The 13,246-nt window shown below is 44.4% G+C and overlaps 1 long non-coding RNA gene across 1 annotated transcript in view; it reads right to left on the bottom strand.

The window, feature by feature from the left end:
- Positions 1-2,016: 2,016 nt before the first annotated feature.
- LOC124717289 overlaps positions 2,017-13,246 on the bottom strand; it is a 79,975-nt gene continuing 68,745 nt past the window's right edge. Inside the window, exon 5 of the long non-coding RNA XR_007005731.1 lies at positions 2,017-2,395. This is a non-coding gene — a long non-coding RNA (uncharacterized LOC124717289). The remainder of the gene's footprint in view (positions 2,396-13,246) is intronic.

The raw sequence follows: 13,246 nt of genomic DNA, 5'->3' as shown, positions 1-13,246 counted from the left end.
GTGCAATGAAGAGCACTGAACTGAAGTAAACTATAGATCTCTGCTCATCTGAAGTTCTTCATTACAAAAACCTGAAATAAGGCTCATACTCCACTCTTTATGACCATCATATATTGTGCAATTGATTGTTTTGAATAGAATAGTTCAATTCAGAAAAATTCCAACTGTTCATACTAAAACATTTCCTGTCTTAAATCTCATATTTCAATTTTAACTTGTTCTTTGATAACATCTCACTAAAATCATACTAGTACTAAAAAATTTTCAAGTGCTATGGTACTTTTCTCTGCAGTTTAAATTAAAATTTACATGTAGTATTGAATAACTGAATATATTATTATCATATAGTACACTTAAATTCTTGGAGTATAGTTCCTCAACAGTTAGCATAATTCATCATCCTGCATGCATAGAATGGAATGTCTGACCAATGTCCAGTCTTTCCATTTTTCATTTGCCAAGACACTTCTGATGCTTCATTCTGTCTTTAAAAAACATATAATGATTATTTTTTTATGAATATTTACGCAATTACAATCATTTCATCTTCCTTCTCAGTATGAGATAACATATAGTGGTATCATGCCCCACAATGGTCATGGAATATAGTTATGTGATAGAGAGTAGTGTAAGTGAGCCATTCTCCATGATAATTAAAAAAACCATTATGCATGGTAATATTGAGTACAGTAAGTGAGCCATTCCTCCTCACGATAATTAAAAAAAATTATGCATGGTAATACTGAGTATAGTAAGTGAGTCATTCCTCACGATAATTAACAAACATTAGTAAGTGAGCCATTCCTCATGATAATTAAAAAACATTATGCATGGTAATACAGAGTGTAGTAGGTGAGTCATTCCTCATGATAATATATTAACAGAGCATATTTGTATATAAGTAAGTGTTCACAACTTTGAGTGCTGGTATATAGCAAAAGTAAATTCATAAGTAAATGTTTACCACTCGGGTGATAACATACAACAAAATCAGACATAATTAAATAATATAGTATGACAGAGCATAGTAATATATATTAATGCGGAAATGTTAGCTCGATTCCTGTATCACTTGTACGACCAAACGTCCTCCTTTCTTTACAAGTCAAACTCAGACTTTATAACAACTGAACTGACATGAACATTTCAGGTCAGGAAACAACAAGGACAGACAAAGGAATTTGCCCACAATAACTGTCAAAGGCACCTTGTTCTCATAGCTTGAAAGTCATCATCCCAAATTTTTCAGCATCTTCTTGTAGAAACTGAGAGCTACCATGGCTACATGCCACCATAGAATCAGATTTACATTGCAAAATGCCATCTTCTGGAGTACTGCTGTGCAGTGTGGGATCTGCACCAGATAGAATTTATGGAGGACATAAAAAAAGTTCAAAGAATGGCTGCTCATTTCATATTACCACCAAATAGGGGTGAGAGAGTGCCACAGATATGATACGTGGATTGGGGTGGCAATCTTTAAAAAAAACAATGTTCTCGCCAGAGTGTGAAAATAATTTTTTGGCACCCACTTAGATAGGGAGAAATGATCATCACAATATAATAAGAGAAACCAGAGCTCACACGGAAATATTTAAATGTTTGAGAGTGGTACACTTAATCATGAATTGCAGAATAACCATGTACATGTAGACGTAAATAAAATTAAATTTCTCAATGGGATCTTCAGCTTTCCATCTCAGAATCCACTGACAGATGTGTAAATTGGCACTGTGATCTTACAGCTTCCAAGCTCACACACACTGTAAAGAACATGGATGCAGTAACCGCTTGTGCAGAATGTACCATGCCAGAGCATGGCAGATGTCTTCAGCACACACTTGTATCAGGATAATTTTCTACTTGTTGTAACATTTGCTCCTCAACATCCTGTGTGTGAACTGCAGAGAGTGTACTGCGATCCCTTCTTATCAGTATGCATGTGACAGCATACCTACCAATATGTTCCAAAACACCATGCACAGAAATGTGATTTTCCAGTGCTCATACCTTGGATTCTATTGGTGATAAAAAGGCAGGGTCAAGTATTTAGGATATCCTTTGGGTTAGTGACCATTTGTATACTAAACAGAAGGATAAGTGGCACTATCCAACACTACACATTCAGGATATGAATGCTACAAACTTCCTCCTGCAAATGGATCGAATTGGTTGGTTCTTTTTGCATTTGATGTGGTTTGTGGTGTGCTTGATGGGACTTACAGGAACACCAGTAGTTCATTTACTACATTTTTGCTGACACCAATGGACATTTTCAGCATTGTCTAGGAAGCCTGCTTTGCTACTGAAAATCTTGCTCTTATTCCTTTTTCACTTGTCCTATTATCAGTTAATCATGCTTCCCAAATAGCCCTGCTGTTTAACACCAGCTCACCTGTAAAATAGAATGTCATGTCACATTACAGCAAATAGTAGTGTACTTACCTTAGGCAGAACATAAACACAATGTCGCATCGGCTGGACACAATGCATGTAGCAGCAGAGGACATGGCCATGGTGCTGACCAATTTACTTGAAATGTGCAGCAGTGGGTACCACTGTACTGTACACTGCAAAGATGAGGGTGAACATCTTTTTCATTTGGGATTTTAGGTGTCTTCTGGCCAGCACTAACTGTGTTCACAAAGTGAATTTTCTGAAGCACAAGGTTTTGTACCATTTCATGGGAGGCCCCAACTTGCTCCCAGTGGGCAGCAAACAATGTGGGAAGTCAAATAGGTGGACTGTGCCAACTGACCGCTATTTTTATGAAAAATTTTTCACACATTTTTACAGAAAATTTTTCAGATGTTATTGAATAGTGAATACTTCAGAGAGATTATATGTACATAGACCAAAAAAGTTGTTCATAATCTGATACTATCTTCTGAATGCAAGGGAGTAAGACATCCAAATTCATACTAATGATTTATGTATAAAACTGGTTTTGTGCTAACCCTTTACACTGCATAATACAGACATATGGAGTTTCTGTGCACCTTTATTTAAATCGCTGCCATCTAGGCAGTAAGCATGCCACAGGGAATCATGTGAGTACCTTTGTGGCCACTGATCAATGATTACGGTATACATGAAAAATAAAAATTCACTTTCATTCAAATGAATTTACGTAAGCATTACAACAGCTTCAGAAGCTCCACAATCTCTTCCTCAAAACAGACTGTACACGAAGAACTAACTATTTCACACCTTTTAACTTAAATGTAATAATTACAATCTTCCTAAAATCAAACAATAGAAACTGCAGGTCGGAATATCATCAATGTGGGGAAATGCGGATTGCTACTTACCATAAAGAAGATGTGTCAAGTTGCAGACAGACACAATTAAAAGACACTTACATAAAGCTTCCGGCCACAGCCTTCATCAGTAAAAGAGAGATACATATCATTCACACACACAAGCAAGCACACCTCACGCACACATGACTGCCAACACCAGCATCTTGGGCTGAAATGCAACTAGTACATGGGATGCAAGCAGCAGTCTAGAGGGGAAGGGGAAGGGAAAGGGAAGGGGAAGGGGAAGGGGGAGGGGAAGGGGGAGGGGAAGGGGGAGGGGAAGGGGGAGGGGAAGGGGGAGGGGAAGGGGGAGGGGAAGGGGGAGGGGAAGGGGGAGGGGGAGGGGGAGGGAGGAATGGGAAGGGGGAAGGGGAAGGGGGAAGGGGGAAGGGGAAAGGGGGAAGGGGAAAGGCGAAGGGGAAAGGGAAGGGTAAGGGGAGGGGAGGGGAAGGGGAAGGGATAGTAGTGTACAGATGGGGAGAGAGATGAATGCTGTCTGGTGGAGCATGCAGGGACTAGACTACCAACAGGTGCAGTGACAGGAGGTTGTGGGGCAGAGAGGTGAGGACAAAGGAGAGGAGCGGGTAAAAACAGGCGTATGCATTGGCAGTGAGCTGCAAATAAACAGGGTAGGAGATGAGACAGGAGGGTTGAAACTGTTGGATGGAGAGAGTGGGGATAGTATGTTATTGAACATTGCGGCTGGGATAATTATGAGAGGGGAGAATGTGTTGTAAGGATACTTCCCATCAGTGCAGTTCAGAAAAGCTGGTGGATGAGGGAAAGATCCAGATGGCTCAGGTATTGAAGCAGCCATTGAAATCAAGTGTGTTGTGTTCAGCTGCATGTTTTGCTACAGGGTCGTCTACTTTGTTCCAGGTCACAGTTTGGCAGTGGCAGTTCATCCTGGTGGACAGCTGGTTGGTAGTCACACCAATATAAAATGTTGTGCAATGATTGCAGCAGAGCTGGTAAATGACATGTCTGCTTTCACAGGTGGCCCGGTCATGGATGACAGGACTGGAATAGTGCTGAATGGGTGGACTTGTCACGAACCCTCTCTACTGACAAGGGAACCTCCCCATCGCACCCCCCTCAGATTTAGTTATAAGTTGGCACAGTGGATAGGCCTTGATAAACTGAACACAGATCAATTGAGAAAACAGGAAGAAGTTGTGTGGAACTGTGAAAAAATAAGCAAAATATACAAACTGAGTAGTCCATGGGTCACATATCCAACATCATGGACAATTACACAACAGGGGCGCCGTGGTCCCGTGGTAGCGTGTGCAGCTCCGGAACGAGAGGTCCTTGGTTCAAGTCTTCCCTAGAGTGAAAATTTTACTTTCTTTATTTTTGCATAGTTATTATCTGTCCGTTCATTCATTGACGTCTCTGTTCACTGTAATAAGTTTAGTGTCTGTGTTTTGCGACCGCATCGCAAAACCGTGCGATTAGTAGACGAAAGGACGTGCCTCTCCAATGGGAACCGAAAACATTTGATCACAAGATCATAGGTCAACCGATTCCCCCACAGGAAAACACATATGATATATTCTATATGACACTGGTAACGGCATGTGCGTCACGTGACAGGAATATGTTGTCGACCCACCTAACTTGTACACTTGGCGAATGGGTAAAAAGATTCTTCTACCTTGCCCGAATTAGGTTTTCTTGTGGATGTGATAATCACTCCCAAAAAAGTGATGAAAACATAAGAGTGTCACATAAACTGAAAATAAAAAATAAAACTTTACACTCAATGGAAGATTTGAATCAAGGACCTTACATTCCGCAGCTGCTCACGTTACCACGAGACCACGGCGCTCCTGCATTCCCAGTGTCCTTGATGTTGCTTATCTTCCCATGAACTACTCAGTTTGTATATTTTGCTTATTTTTTCACAGTTCCACACAACTTCTTCCTGTTTTCTCAGTTGATCTGTGTTCAGTTTTTCAAGGCCTATCCACTATGCCAACTTATAACTAAATCTGAGGGGGGTGCGATGGGGAGGTTCCCTTGTGAGCTGGAAAGGTTATCTCCATAAGGACACCGTTACGGTGTGGCTAATGCCTGTATAGTACTTTAGTAGAGCTGGCCATGATGTCTCCTTTGTTGATGCTGCTGAATCTGTGTTGTCCATGTGGCTTCTTGTTGACTAGGCAATGATTCCTTTGCTGCTCTGGGTCCAAGAAAAGGTGCGAGTTTTTTAATTATCACTGGACTATCGAAATCATGTCACAGCATTCCATGGTTTATTTGTAACAAAAACACATATTTATTGCTAAAACTAGATAAACAACTGCACTCAACCACAGCCAACACTCAGGTGGCTGAAAACCCGTTGTAGACCAAAGATCACAGTCATAAGCTACAAAGAACATAAAACTCCAATATCGATTATTGATCACAACACCTAACTTGGTATTATATTAAGCAAAAGCTTTTTTAACACGACTTTAGTGTATAATAGAACAAAATGATGTCTATTTGTCAGTTCCATTACAGACCAGACAGATTTTTCACCTGTTCCTTCCACAGGGATATGATACCTGTGGCAAGGGGTCGGGACTGGGAGTGGCATAGGGATGGACCAGGATGTTGTGGAATTTGGTTGGGTGACAGAACACCACTTTAGGAGGGGTAGGAAGTATCTCTGATTGGGTGTCCCTCATAGGTAATCTAGGCCCTGGTGAAGGATGCGGTTCACTTGTTCCAGTCCGGGGTGGTACCGGGGGATGAAGGGGAAACTTCTTTGTGACTAGTTCTTGAGGGTGGTGGGAGGATTCGGGGTTTGAGAGGAAATGGCATGAGAGATCTTTTTGTAAACTAGGTCTGGGGGATAGTGGTTGTCTGTGAAGGCTTTTGTGTGCCCTCAGTATACTGGAAAAGGGAGTTTTTCTCACTGCAGATAGGCCATCCCCGACTGGCCAGGCTGTATGGGGGGATTTTTTGGTGTGAAAGTGATGACAGCTGTCAAAACGCAGGTACTGTTGATAGTTGGTGGTTTTAATGTGGACAGAGGTGTGGATGGAGCCATCAGAGAGAAGGTGGTCAACATCTAAAAAGGCGGCATTCTGGGTTGAGGAGCAATGTAACTAGGCAATTTCCCATATACAGCAAGAAAATTCACTCAGATGTCATCAAGTAATGTAGACCAGATACTCTGTAACTGTGGTTCACAAATTAATGTTTGTTTTGCCTCAGAATGCACTACAGGTATTTTAAGCCTTTAAGAATGGCACATGGCTGAAACTTGTAAGGCAGTATAAAAATAATAAATTCAGTGATCAAGACTAATATCAGTTTTTCAGTGCCTTTCCCATATACCACCTCCATAGCTGAGGTCACTAATGTAAACTTGTGTGGTGGTGCTTGACTCTGAGGTAAGCTAGTTCAAGTTCAGGTGGTGGATGAAATTTTTCCTCCCAGTACTTGACTGAGAGGGGGAGGGAAGAAGGTATCGTAAAGTTCCTGATGACCAGTCTCTGTGTCAGTGCCCTAGATTAAATTTCAAAGCTCTCTGCAGTATCTCAACGTAGGGGCATGTGATACTGTTGATGGTGATCATATGCTGGATGAAATTTTAAGCTCTGTGAGCAACCTGGTGCTATTTCGCAGGACTAGATGATATGCTGGCACTGAGGCCTTAACCCTCCTCTTAACATCATCATACAACACACACACACACACACACACACACACACACACACACACACACACACACACACAAAGTCTTATACATTATACATCCAAACGAAAAGAGGTCGTGTTGAGAAAGAACATCCTTGGCAACTGATCCATCCCATGCTTTTGATAGGAAGGATCCAGATGGCACAGGGTGTGTAGCAGTCATTGATGGTTGGTTGGTTGGGTGAGAAGGTACCAAACTATGTGGTCATCAGTCCCTCTGACCTTAGATTAACTAAAACCGATAAAATCCCACATTAGGAGTGGCAACTACAATGTCCATAAAATGAGAAACTGAGGGAAGGAAGGAAAAGGGTGGAAGAAGATGTGATGGAAAGAAAGTGACTAATGACAGGGGTGGGAAGGAAGAAGCACAGGAGACAAGAGAGACGCTCAAGACATAACAGACACCATAACGAAAGGAGTGGGAAGGCAGAGGGCCGGGGTGAACCACCAAGTCCAGTTGAAGCCAATCCAGTCGGGGCAAAGGGGGGAGCAAGAGGGCCTGCCATCCCCTCCACTCACCGATAAGGTAGAAGGTCCCTCCCTTAAATAAAGTGATAAAAACTCCCATCATGAATAAAACGTAAAATGAGATCTGCCGCTGAGGCATTGTCAGCCAACACCAGGGGTAGCGAGCATGGAAAGCTGAAAGTCCATCATAGGGTGGCTAAGCTGGGGCAGTTCAATAAGATGTGAGCCACAGTCAACATCAATCCACAACAGAGAGGGGTGTCCTCACAACCAAGGAGATAACCGTGAGTAAAAACAAGACAGCCAATGCAGAGCCGGTAGAGGATGACATATGCTGTACGAGAGGCCTGTAAGGAGGACTGCCATGGAGTTTTAGAATCATAAATTGCCCTGAGCTTATTCGGTGAAGAAAGAGTGATCCATTCTGCATCCCAAAGGCCCAAAACCTGGCAACATAATGCTGAGAGAAGGTCTATTTCTGGAATGCCAATAGCAAGAGATGGCCTGGTAGTAGCTAATTTAGCCAGTCGATCAGCAAGTTAATTGCCAGGAATCCCAACATGGCTTGGGGTCCAAATGAAAACCACCGAGCATCCACTTTGAGCAAGGAGAGAAAGGGAGTCCTGGATAGTGATCAACAATGGGTGATGTGGCAAGCATTGGCAGATAGCGTGCAAACCGCTCAGTGAGTCACTACAGATAATGAAGGATAGTCCTGAGCAGGAGCGGACATGGTCCAGTGCATGCAAGATGGCTACCAATTCTGCAATAAAAACACTACAGCCTTCTGGCAAGGAATGAAGTTCCATGCATTGCACATGGGTGTAAGCAAAACCAGTGCAGCCAGCAACCATGGAGCCATCAGTATAGATCACTTCTGAACCCTGAAAAGAACTGAGGAGACAGGAAAACTGGTGACGAAGAGCCATCAGAGGGTCAGAATCCTTTGAATCGATTGAGAGATCAAGACAGAGTTGTGGCCGAGAGATGCACCACAGAGAGGTACAAGCGTGAGCACAGAAGAGAAGTAAAGACAATTGCTGGAGCTCAGAAAAGAGCGACTGAATGCGGACAGCCATGGTAATCCCACATCATGGATGCCACTGTGGCAGGGTGATCTCTGTGCCTGGATAAAGGAGACCATAATTATGGTGCTTTGGGGTGCAGTGAATTCAGAGCACATAAGATATCAGCTATTGCTGGCGCAAAACTCGTGGTGGTGCAATCCCCGCCTCTGCAAGAAGGCTAAGTACGGGGCTAGACCGGAAGGCACCAGTTGCAAGTCGGACCCCACAGTGGTGGATGGGGTCTAGTTTCTGCAGTGTCAAAGGCAACGCAGAACTATAGACAGGAATTCCATAGTCTAAACAAGACTGGACCAATGCTTGATACTATCACAGGGAAACATAGCGGTGGTATTGCACAGACACCTAAGAATATTGAGATGGGACCAGCACATCCTCTTCAGCTGGCAAAGGTGAGGGAGCCATGTCAACCAGGCATCAAAGACCAGACCCAAGAAGCGATGAGTGTCCACTACCTCGAGGCGCTGGCCATCAAGGAACAGTTTCAGATAGGGATGGACTGTACGGCGACGGCAGAAATGCATGACAAGTCTTGGCCACCGAAAACTGAAACCCATGGGAGAGAGCCCATGTGTGCGCCCAACAGATTGCCCCCCCTGTAGACAGCTTTCTGCAGTGCCCATTACAGAGGAGGCAAGGTGGATACAAAAATCGTCAGCACACAAAGAGGGGGACACTGTTGGCCCAACAGCAATCACCAGACCATGACCGTATTTACTCGAATCTAAGCTGCACTTTTTTTCCGGTTTTTGTAATCCAAATAACCACGTGTGGCTTAGAATCGAGTGCAAAGTAAGCGGAAGTTCTGAAAAATGTTGGTAGGTGCTGCCACAACTAACTTCTGCTGTCTAATATATGTAGCACTACACAGGCATGCTCTGCAGGCACAAAGATAAATACTGGTGCCAAAACCTGTGTGTCAGTAAATGAATTAAAAGGATATCACATTTACATCCTGTCTGCCTAATAAACTACGAAACTAGAGTGAGACAACAGCAAACGTGGAAGAATATACATATGTCATGTTTATATTTGTGTTACTCTTATGCTAAATATTGATACAATCAGAAATGAACCATGAATCTAAGATGACTAATTTCTGCGCAGAATGTAATGTACTAAAGAGGCGTCTGCAAAGATTTTCAAATAGAGAAAAATTTTTGCTAAACTCTCGTTCGGAATAAATTCTATCATATGCAGTGTATTATTTGGTTCTTGTTGATCATTATCAAAGAAAGCAGCAGTGTAAGTAAAAACAAATAGCAGTCTCTTGCTGTTGTTTCGCTTATGAGACAATTCCTCTATTTTTTTTGTTGTAAGCAGTGGCAGTGCGCACAAAAGCAAGCCATGCCGTGAGAGGCACCAGGTCGTAAGCACTCATTATCAGAATGTGACAAACAATGCATGACACAGTACAATAATGCATTTTCAGCTTAGAGAGACATAAATACCTATAACAAAGAGAATGGCACTGATCAGATCAAAGCAAAATAAGCAATCGATTCAAACCAGACGAAGCACGTGGAAAAGAAAGGGTACCCATATAAATATGCATGGAGCACCTGACACATAGCAATGGCTACTTGGTATAGCTTAACTGTTAAGCTTACGACTCGAACCAAACTACTGTAGCTGTATCTTCATCCATTCAACCTCAATTGTGTCTCATGTTACAATGGACCAACTTTGTTTCTATTTGGAGGGGCGGTCTAAAACTTTTCTCTCCCCTTGAATTTCGAGTCTCAAGTTTCAAGTGCAGCTTAGATTCAGAAAAATTTTTTTTCCTTGATTTCGAGTCTCATTTTTCAGGTGCGGCTTAGATTCGAGTGCAGCTTAGATTCGAGTAAATACAGTTATGGCTATGAGAAAGAGAGGGACGCTCAGCATGGAACCCTGTGGAACCCCGTTTTCTTGCCAATGGGGAGAGTTGTAGGAGTAGCAAACTTGGACCCGAGAAGAGCAACAAGAAATGAAGTTATGGATAAAAACAGGCAGAGCGCCACAAAGACCCCATTTGTGAAGGGTGGTGAGGATGTTGTGGCGCCAGGTGGTGTCATAGGCTTTATGCAAATCAAAGAAGACTGCAAGGAGGTGTTGCTGATGGGCAAAAGCTGACTGTATAGTAGGCTCCAAGTGGACCAAGTTATCCATTGTAGAGCGGCCACAGCGAAAAGCACTTTGAGTCAATGACACGGGATTCAAGGATCCAAAACAGCCGTCGACTCACCATGCATTCAAGGAGCTTGCAGAGGGTTTTAGTAAGGCTAATTGGATGGTATTTATCCAATTGAAGAGGCAGCTTCCCAGGCTTCAACACCAGATCAACAATGCTTTCCTGCCACTGGGTAGGAAATACCCCCTCACCCCACAGACAGTTGAAGAGGGTCAGTATATGACGGTGGTCAGCCACTGATAAGTGTTGGAGCATCTGGTTATGTATCCAATCTGGTCCAGGAGCCATGTCAGGACAAAGGGCGAGGGTGTTGGCAAATTCCCACTCGCTGAATGGGGCATTATATGGTTCTGAGCAGCGAGAAACAAAAGACAAAGGCAGTCATTTTGAACACTCTTTCAGGAGAAGGAACGTGGGTGGACACCGAGCTGATGCCGAAGCTTGAGCAAAGTGTTGAGAGAAATTTTCTGCCACAAAGTCTGGATCAGTGAGGACAACACCATGCACAGAAATTCCTGCAACTCTGGTGGGGGAATGGTGGCCAAAAATTCACTGGAGTTTCACCCAGACTTGTGAAGAGGGGGTGTGGGATCCTATGGCAGCTACATATCGTTCCCAGCAAATCCATTTCTGGAATTTGATTAGGTAGCGGGCCCAGACACAGAGTTGTTTAAAGACCAGAAGAAGAGCAGTAGAAGGGTGCCGCTTGAAGTGTTGAAGAGCATGGCAGTGGTCTTTTATGGCTGCAGCAATTCCCGGAGTCCACCAAGGGACCATCCTCCGGTAGGGAGAACCTGAAGAAGAATGAATTGCTGGAACAGCTACTGAAAGGATGAGGCAGTCAAAGTCTGAGTAAATTCATCAACACTGTCGTGTGGCAATACAGGGGGGATGAGGAAGAGGAGAAGGCACCCCAATCAGCCTTAGATATGGCCCACCTGGGAGGATGACGGAGCGAGAGACACTGAAGGAAGGACAATGGGGTAATATCCATACAGGTGGGGTCAGACTCTGTTGGTTTATTGACTGTAGGAGAGGAAGGCTGCACCTCAGGGGGTACCAGAGGGGCCTTGCCTTTTTTCCTGCATTTCTGCTTCTTCTCTTGGGAAGGAAGAGAAGGGCAGACTTTAGCAAAGGGCAGGCACGGAATTACACCGGGCAACTTTGACGCCCACTGGCCACGGATCATGCTGCCAATGTGGAGCAGTAGATCGCCTTTCAGTGGGGTGCCAGGAAGAGGAGCCCCGGGAGGGAGCTCCAGTACCAGCGGCCATCGAAGGAGGGGAGCACTTCTCTGGCAGGGGAGCGGGAGCAGCACCTGAAGGGCTGGGTATGAGTACTGAGGGGGAGGGGTAGTGGAAGAGGGAGGAGGAGGAGGAGGAGGAGGAGGCTGAAGGCAGGGGGTAAATGGGGTGGGGCTGGGAAGAGGAGGGGGTAGGAGGAGGAATGGGCGTAATTGAAGCAAAAGTAGAGGTCATAGACACGGGATGGAGCCAGTCATATTTTTGACGAGCCTCAGTGTAGGTGAGCCAGTCTAAGGTTTTGTACTCTTGAATCCTTCCTGCTTTCACAAACACCGGGTATGTAGGTGAGTGTGGAGAATGCTGTCCATTACAATTTACACACATTGGTGGGGGAGCACAGGCACTCCCCTCATGGAGAGGGCACCTACAGTCACCACAGAGGGGATCAGTGGTGCAGCAGGAAAACATGTGTCCAAACCTTAAGCATTTAAAATATCTCATCAGTGGTGGAATATAAGGTTTTACATCACACCAGTACACCATTACCATGACCTTCTGTGGGAGGACATTCCCATAGAAGGCCAGGATAAAGTGCCCGTAGCGATGTGATTGTTTGGAGGGCCTCGCTACACACGGCAGATAAAATGAACCCCTCGCCACTCGAGGTTAGCACGGAGCTTCTCGTCAGTTTACAGAAGAATATCTCAGTGGAAAATAATGCCCTGTACTGAGTTCAAAGATTGGTGGGGCGTGACGGAGACTGGGATGTCACCGACACAGTCACAAGCACGCAGGGCGTCAGATTGGGCAGCAGCAGATGTCTTGACGAGCAAAGCACCGGACCGCATTTTACTCATTGATTCAACTTCACCATACTTATCTTCAATCGTCTCCAAGAAAAACAAAGGCTTGGTCATAGCAAAACTACCGCCATCCATCCTGGTACAAACCATGTACCGAGGGAAAGGTTTCAACCCAAGCCAGCAAGCTTGACCATCCTCCAGGGGGTGGCCAGGGAGGGGAAGGCCAAAGGATCAGAAGGAGTGTCATGTCTACTACCACTCTTAGAGACCGCCACAGATTGGCCAGGATGGTGAAGCTTTTGTCGCTTCATGTGCAAGGTGTCCACCCTAGTACCTCCCACTCCATTCAGGGGCTCGCCCTGTGGGCATCACACAGCCACAGCAAGGGCCGTCTGGCACGGCGGCCATTGCCGGGAGTTTTGGTGCTCCTGGGCGTACATGAGGCATTAACAGCTCAGGTACTAGTAGTGTG

This window comes from Schistocerca piceifrons, chromosome 9 (genome assembly GCF_021461385.2).
Source record: "Schistocerca piceifrons isolate TAMUIC-IGC-003096 chromosome 9, iqSchPice1.1, whole genome shotgun sequence".
In the NCBI taxonomy this organism is placed as follows: domain Eukaryota; kingdom Metazoa; phylum Arthropoda; class Insecta; order Orthoptera; family Acrididae; genus Schistocerca; species Schistocerca piceifrons.
This window is presented reverse-complemented; position numbering and strand designations above follow the sequence as displayed.